We start from the raw sequence: 9,016 nt of genomic DNA, 5'->3' as shown, positions 1-9,016 counted from the left end.
ATACAGCATGAAAGTATTGCCTTCAGTTACCTTACTATGTGACAGCAAACTAGAATGTCTTACCCTATTTAACCATAGTCTAGCATCCATCAATCATGCTTGTGTTTGCCAACCAATGTTCTACTCTAGCTTTCTCAAGCCAGGGTTTTGTATTCCAGAAGCGTGGCAGTGCATTGCCGGTCCTTAGGTGTTTGAGTCATTTCACTTAACATAATGATCTCCAGTTCTATCTGTTGCAAAAAGGCTTTCATTTTTTTTCTGCTGGCTGAATAATTGTATACTGAAGTATATTATTTAGCATTCACCACTTGATGGGCACTCTGGTTGCTTCCATCTCTTGTGCTGTTAATAATGTCACAGTGAGCAATGACTCTTCTCCCTGATGGATATCCAGTAGTGAAACATCTCGGTTTTATGTTAGCCCTATCTTTATTCCTTGGAGACCTTAAAACTGTTTTGTATAATGTTTTTGTTACTTAAACCGTGTTCTGAAACAGCTTCTACTATTTCCTACATACACACCAGTCATACTGTTTTTTTTATAACACCCATTCTTGGGGTGACATGATACCTCACTGTAGCTTTGACTTGATTTCCCTGATGATCAATAAATTTGAGAGAAATCTATTGGCCATTTTTATGTTTTCTTTTTTAGAAATGTCTGTTTATCTCTTTGTCTATTTTAAATGGCTTTTAAAGTTGTGATATCACAGTTTTACATGTTTAGAAATGCATACTGGTGTTATAGTAGTTATAAAATTCACAACCCATGTTTTAAAGTTTGTTTTCTTCTTAGAACTAAACTTTTTTCTCCTTCCAATTCTTCCCATGTTCCACACCCCTCACTGTCTCATAAATTCATGGCCCATTTCTCATAAATATATAAATACAACATGTTGAGTCTGTATAGCATTTCTTGTACATACACTATTTCAGGGATGATGACTTACTTGATATTGGATAACCAATTAGGGACCAGACTCCAGGGGAAAACTAATTCTCTCCATCAGAGTTCCTCATTTACTTGTAGTTATTTGTTTAATGGGAGCAACCCCTGAGACTTCCACCTTCCACTTGTAATGATGTCCTACAGTTAAATCCTCTGACCCTGGGTTTTCCATCTCTCCTCCATATCACTTGTATCCTGCTATTGCCCTTTCTAGCGTCCATTCTCCCTCCTGTCCCGTTTCCACTCCATCATGGTACCTTTTTACTTCCCTGGTTTCTGCAGTTATTCAAGGCATATACTCACATTTCTTTCATCTGGAAACCACAAATGAGAGAAAATATATCCTTGTCTTTATGGGTCTGGACCACCTCATTTAATATAATATTCTCTAATTCCATCTAAGAATACCTAACCAAGGAAATGAAAGAAGTCTCCAATGAAAACGTTAAATCTGTAGGAAAGACATTGAGGAAATCACTTAGAGAATGGAAAGACACTCTGTATCATAGATGGTAGAATTAATATTGTGAAATAACCATTTTGCCAAAAGCAACTTACAGATTCAGGGCAATCCTAATTAAAAAACAAACAAACAAACAAACAAACACCGCCTATCTCATTCTTCACAGAAAAAGAAAAATGCCGTCCTAAAATTTACCAGGAACTAAAAAAGATTTCAAATAGCCTAAGGTCTGAGCAAAAAGAACAATGCTGGAAGGATTTCTATCATAAATTTCAAGAGATAGCCCAGAGCTACAGTAATAAAAACAGTATGGTACATGCAAAAACATATAGACGGATGGAGCAAAATAGAAATTCTAGACTTAAGTACACATAACTAAGCCATTTAATACTTGAAAAAGGTGCCGAGTATGCTTTAATGCTGGGGGAGAACACAACATTTTCAACAAACGGCACTGGGAAAACCGGATGTTCACATGTGAAAGAATGAAATTAGATTCACATCTACCACCCCACACCCAAATCAACTCCAAATGGATCAAAGAATCAAATGTGAAACCTGAAACATTGAAAATGTTAGAGGAGAACATAGGCAGTGTCCTTACAAGACATTTCTTGAAAAGGACATTCTAAATTTGCCCAGAAATTAAAGCCAACAATTTATAAGAGGGACTTCCATACGACTAAAAGTCTCCCACAGAGCTAAGGAAATATTCACCGAGTTACTGAGTGAAAAGTAAGCCCACAGAGTGGAGAATAAACTTTGCCAGCTATACTCCTGACAAAGAATAAATACCCAGAATTTATAAATAACTCAAAATATAGTCAAAGAAAGTAAACAACACATTCAAATCATGGGCTGTGGGTCTGAACAGGGAATTTTCAAAAGAAGAAATAAAATGGCTAAGAAATAGATATAAGTGTTCATCATCTTTAGCGATTAGAAATATGCAAAATAAAATCATTTGAGATGTCACCTTATCCTAGTGTGAATAGACAAAGTCAAGAAAACTTCACACTTGGGAAGGATGTTGGGGAGGGGAGCCCTCATTGTTGGTGGGACTGCAAATGTCATATAAACAGTGGAAATCAGCATGGAGAATGCTTAAAAATCTAAAAACATAAGTTAATTTCCCATGTGGCCCAGCTGTACCACTTCTTGGCATATGCCTAAAGGATTAGCCATCATATACCACAAATATGTGCTCAGCCATGTTTATTCCTGCACTATACACAATCACATGGAAATGGTCTTAAACAATGAGGAAGGCTACGCACACGCACGCGCACGCACGCGCACACGCAAAGCTGTTTTCAAAGTTCTTAGATAAAGCTGAAAATGTAAATTTGTTCTGAATAAAAATCAGTGTTTAAAAATAACTCATATTTCTGACAAGGACTTCCATGTCAGAACTTTATATATGGACGGATAATGCTTGTGTTTCTAAAGGTGTTCTTTTGTAGCAGAGTGAAGGATGATGAGAAGCAGTGAGACACTAGAATCAACAAAAGAAACCGACTCTAGTGTGCATGCCTGCAATCCCATCCCTCAGGACGCTGAAGCAGAAAGACTGCCATGAGTTCGAGACCACCCTGTATGACAGAGTGAGACCCTTTCTCAAATAATAAAAAGTTAAAATTATGTTTTTAAATGAAGAAGCACTTATGACAGTGGAGTTGCAGCCCATTGCCAGGGGTGAAAGAAAGAAGTCAGTTCTGGAAGGCAGATGCCACAGTGGATTTAGCAGCGTAGTGAGCATGAATTAGAGAAAGACTTACAAGATAGGTGATGTTTTAAAACTCAGTGGCCAGACAAATCACAGCAAGGCATTAAAAGCAGATTTAAGACAGAAAACTCAAAGAACGAATGGGTCCCTGACATGAGCTTTTCTGATTATACATAATTAAAGTTGTATTAGTAATGTCTGCTCTTCCCAAATGCTACTGTGGAAACTAAGTTGCAGTACAATAGGATGTGTTTGAATACAGCTGTGCTTGAAGGAGAACAGGACTGACATAGATTCTGCTCTCTTTTCTGGCATGTTCTACAATGTAACATTATATTGTACTAGTATGTTAACACATAATCTTTGGGTTGTTATTGCTTTATTCCATACCAAGTTTTGCATGCTATACAAATCCCAGCAATTATAAACTGGAATGTATTTGAAATGAGTTATGGGTTATGGCAGCCTAAGTGTGAACAAAACAGCTGTGAAGTGGGAAAAAATTTTTAAAAGGATTGTTCTGACCCGCACCCCCCCCAACCAGGCTAACCATTTTTCTGCTTCCATTGTTTCTGCCCCTATGGACCTCATTTTCTTCATTTCTCAGAGAGACTCATTATCTCAGAACATTCTTAAGAGCATCAAACTCTCTAGGTTATTCTCCCTAGTTTCCATAAGCAAATGCTAAGTTAAGAGTTGATATTTGATATCATGAGCAAGTAGGTAGATCTAAGGTGAAATGGCTCACGTGCACCAAGAATTAAGTTGCAAAGCAGAAGTCTGTGAGTGGCTTGTAACCTCTCAACTTTGTATTCAGTTTGGGGCTGACAACAAAGCCACTATACACTGCTTATAAAAATAGACATGGTAATACCATCACTGTGTCCAGTCAAAAGAGGCCATCCCCATTAGTATTAGTGGTGCTAGTGTTAAATTATACTACTCTAATAATGTTTATATTTACAATAAAGCACCCAGAATGGTAACAGTCATATGTGTTCTATTTCTACTTGATAAAAGAACCCAGAAATGATCAGAAAAGTTAAGAGGTTACTAACAATGATTGCTATAATTTAATATATCTTAAATGTACAATGCAGACTTACACATGCTGTCTCTTGTATATCAACTAAGATTTCTGACATTCAGGGAAGAAATGTGAAATTTATCTCCCTTAAAAGTCACTGACAACTAAGTATAGAATACGTGCTTGTAATTTGCATCTGTTCCTGTATTGTTTCCTTGTGGCCTTAACAGACAGTCAAGTGAGCTAACATAGCTATGTGTTGCTTTTTCACTCAAATGAGTTAATTTGTTCTGAATTGAAGTTGCCAATCAGATCATAAATTTCTTGAGATAATTTAAGTCATTTTATATCAAATTACAAATGTGGAAATAAAATTATTTTAAAATGTTTTGTATTATTTTTACACATATGAGTACACTATAGTTGTCTTCAGACACATCAGAAGAGGGCACTGGATCCCATACAGATGGCTACGAGCCACCATGTGGTTGCTGGAATTTGAGTTCAGAACCTCTGGAAGAGCAGTACGTGCTCTTAGCTACTGAGCCATCTCTCTAGTCCCTCATCCTCTTTTTTGATAGATATGTTTTAAATAGAAAATATTTCACTAAACTTGTTGCTATGGGTCTTAAAACTATAAAATTTTAACTAAATAACTTGGTGAGGATACCTGAATACCTGTACCACTTTAATGCATGACTGAGCAAACAGTATAGGTTATTATCACAAGAGGAAAATGACACATGGATGTAGCACTGTACTTATTTTCTTTGACCCTAAATTCCATTCTGGACCAAATATGGGGTTGTCACTTCCTGTGGCCAATGCTTGTTATCAGTTACTGGCCTTGATCAAAATAGACTCCATCATCCAGCAGAAAGATGTAGTGTTCTTTCTCTCTCTCCCTCTCTCTCCCTCTCTCTCCCTCTCTCCCTCTCCCTCTCTCCCTCTCTTCCTCTCTCCCTTTCTCCCTCTCTCCACCCCACCCTCGAACACACACACACACATCATTTGAGAAAGTTGGAAATAGCGGTATTTCCTATGAGACCTTACACTCTCCCATTTCTTGTTAGCAATAATTAGCTAAGGGAATTTGGGTGGGAGTATTAGGAATCCTTCATAGAGTTACCAACTCTATATCATCTCAGACACCCACGTTCTTGCTTGTTAGACATGAGTGCTTAGATCCGCAAGCACCAACCATGCTGGTGATCATCAGCGTCCTCGAAAGCTGTGCTTTCTCTGGCTCCTCATTTGGAGCTGGGAGGCTGTAGATGGGCGTCATGTTACAGCATAGGTAGTGTGAATCCAGTGTACTCACTAACATTCTTTGTTCGTCCAGGCCAATTCCACTATACTAGGTCCTACTGGTCCTTGATTTAGCTCCTTTCTTACAGACATCCTAAAGCCATCTTTCTCGTCTCCGTACTTCCACTCAGCTTCCAAGTGAAGTCCCAGGAAAAAGAAAGAGCTCTGGATATGGCTGTTCGGAGGGTGATGTTAAATTTGGTAAGTTTTTGATCCTGAGACCCCGGCCTCTAAATTACCATTGATCTGATATTGTGTGATCAGATCAGTCTAAACTTGATATGTTTATTTCCAGAGACTTGATTAAATATTTAAAAGTGTGACTAAATATAATGTGTTCTGTGTAGAGTCTGGAGGAGGATTTATGAGTGCTTTACTGGAGCTTTTCTCCCCAGGCTAAATCTACTGAATTATAAAAACCCTAGGGGTAAACATACTGATTATAACCCTGCATCATGTGAGACTCCCAGTAAGGAGTACTGAGTGGCTCTGTGACTTTGAACTTCAGCACAGAGAATCCATAAAAGCAACACAAGATGTTCTTGTTGGGTCTTACGGCTTTGCAGCCACTGCATACATACGGACATACTCTGGAACACCTTAACTCTGCATTAGTCTGAAGCACTCTTAACTCTGGGACTTCTTAATTCACTCCTCTGAATCATCTAAGCAATACACTCCATGCTGGTACCTGCCAAGGTAATTAGATAGCGCCTGATATTAGAATAATATTTGAAATATTCTTTTTAGAAATATATAAAATTTAAGTTACCTGGTCAGGGATCCAGAAATCGCAAAACATGTAAATATTTGTACTATTTTTTCAAATCTCTGGCAAAGAATTAAATTCTGCATTACTAAAGCTAAATAGCTAATGTAATGGTCCTTGTGAAGGAATGTCATATCCCTGTGTAGAAGTCATTCATTTAGGTTCAGGTAAGGATGCACACACACACACACACACACACACACACACACACACACAGTGACATTTTAGACCAATAAAAGATGTAGTCATTTGATGTTTAAAGTCTGATCTGTAAGGAAGCAATCCTCCCCTAGGGAAGGGCTGTGTAAAAAGCAGAAGTGCCTGGGTCAATGAATAAGAATGGAACATTGATGGCAATAATCAATGGATTATTATTTGGATGATCCCGGGTTGATTTAAGAAGCAAGGAAAGAATTAGGGTTTATGTTCTATTTTGCAACCAATAAACACTCATGCATGTCTTTGAATATCATAGGAAAATTCTAGGGACAGTAGTCATGGAACAAAGTCAGTGCCAATCACATTCGCTTCTCCCAATATCCGAGGCTTCATTAGGCTTAGTCTATGAAGTGCTGGGTGCACAGTCTCAGTGCTAACACAACAGGCAAATTTGTTTCTCATTTCATGAACAAAAACTTTTTGCTACTTCTGCCAGAATAGCTACTTGCCCTACTGGATTTAAAAACATGACTATCAAATATGATGCAATAAGTCAAAACACATAGGATGAAGTCTCAACATTAGTATTCAAGTTTTGTGTGCATATTTAGTATGATTTTTGTGTTTACGATTAGAGACCTTACTGACAGGTTGATTATAAGATAAAACTGCAGTTGATCTAGTAGGTACTAGCTATATGAGTCAAGACTGCTTATTTGACTTAATTGGCCTTAATGGCTTAATCAATACTGTTGAATAATCAAACTATTGATCTCTTGGGGTGAATGAGAAAATGAAGTGAGCTAGACTATATTCAATAGTTAACATTATGCCCAGTTCAAAAGAACTAAGTATTTTTAGTCCCATTAATATTTAAGTGGTATGTAACTCATAAATTTTTTGTTTTATTTTAAGATGTTTTCAATGTAAAAAGAATTTGCAAAGACTAACAGAAAAAAAAAACCCACATGCATTCTACCATTCAGAAGTAACTGCTATTCCCTGGTGGCCACGCGTATAGCTATTTAACAATGATGCACACTCAATCTCAGAATTTGATGCACTTTTCCCTTCATCAGGTGGCATCCATGGATCTCATCCACCCACTCCACCCCTGAGTTTATTTGTAATGTTCTAAATTTCTGTTTTATAAGAGGAAGCAGAAAAGCCTTGCTGGCTTCAGCCTAATCATTGGCTCTCAACTGTCAAGGCACTGTCTGTCTATCTAGAGTTTATTGAAATTATCATATCAACCGATTACAACTGGAGAAACTCATTGCAGCCTCTACCAGGTTATAACTTTGATAAAATTTCATTTCCAGTATATGTCAATGTTTAATAGACAAAATATTTTTGTGTTCTAATGTACGCAATGACTATATTGGTTTCTAATAAAAGTCACAGTCCTATGACTTTTTACTAACTACTTAGAAAAATATGAAAAAAATATTGTTTAATTTGTATTACACAGGGCATTTGCCCTAAGACATAAAACCACAGCCAAACCTTGAGAGCATAAAGTACTATGTAGGATACAAAATCTTTTAGTGCTATGAAATAAGGACAGATAAAGAAAATAGTCAGTATAGATCCCCTAGAAGCAGGGCTCAGTGTGAGTATAGAGCATTAAGAGGAGAGAAGGGCTGCCAAGTGGGTGGGTGCTCAGTATTCACTCAGTTAAGATGGGCTCTGGGGCTTTTCTTGTCCTTTTAATCTTTGTGGGGAAGCTTTCCCAGTATGAGTCATCTGGTCCCACACCATAGTGACACACGCTATAATTTTATCACGGCAGTAAAGCTGGACAGAGAATGCTGAAGCAATGATGTACATTAGTTGTTATCTTGTCTGACAGGGTATTAAGGTCACTTTCAGTCAGCAGGATGGATGGGACTAGCAGGTATAGATGTGACTAAAGATGAGATAGCTTCTTTCCACCATGTTGCTGGGTCACTTCTACCCTCTTGGGGTTGGATGGGATTCTAGACTTCTCAGGAGTAATGAGACAGTTTTCAGAACAAGATTTCACCTGTAAGGAAGTCTGTGTCTCTGACCTATGGGCAAGCCCTTAGCCTCTCCATGGGGTATAGACTACTAGGACATTTGGTATTTCCCCATTTTTAAAAGTGATAGCATTTTTTTTTTTTTGAGTGTTGATTTCTTTACAAAGAATCAGACTTTTTTTGCAGATAGGTTTTTCCGTAGCTTAGTCTTGCCTCCAGATCACTGGCTCTGAACTCCTGATCCTCCTGTGTCTGCCTCTGGACTGACTGCTAAGGTAACAAGCATGTGCTGCCATGTTTGGCATCAATCACCTTTTGTAAATAAGGTTTTACAGCCTGATGATGAAAAACAGTGATTCGAAATGTTGACAAAGCACCACAAGCTGGAGCTTTAAAAGCTCAAATGGGATACTCTTCAGACCAAATGATTTAGATCAGTGCCTATTGGAACTTTAGGTTACATAGCTAGCATTTTTGAAAAGGTACGGTTTTACTATGTACACCTTTAATCCCAGCACTTGGAAGGCCAGCCTCTGAGTTTAAGGCCAGCCTGGGCTACAGAGTGAGTTGTTCCAGGACAGCCAGGGTTACACAGAGAATCCCTGTCTCGAAAAA

Source organism: Mus caroli, chromosome 13 (genome assembly GCF_900094665.2).
Source record: "Mus caroli chromosome 13, CAROLI_EIJ_v1.1, whole genome shotgun sequence".
Lineage (NCBI taxonomy): Eukaryota > Metazoa > Chordata > Mammalia > Rodentia > Muridae > Mus > Mus caroli.
This window is presented reverse-complemented; position numbering follows the sequence as displayed.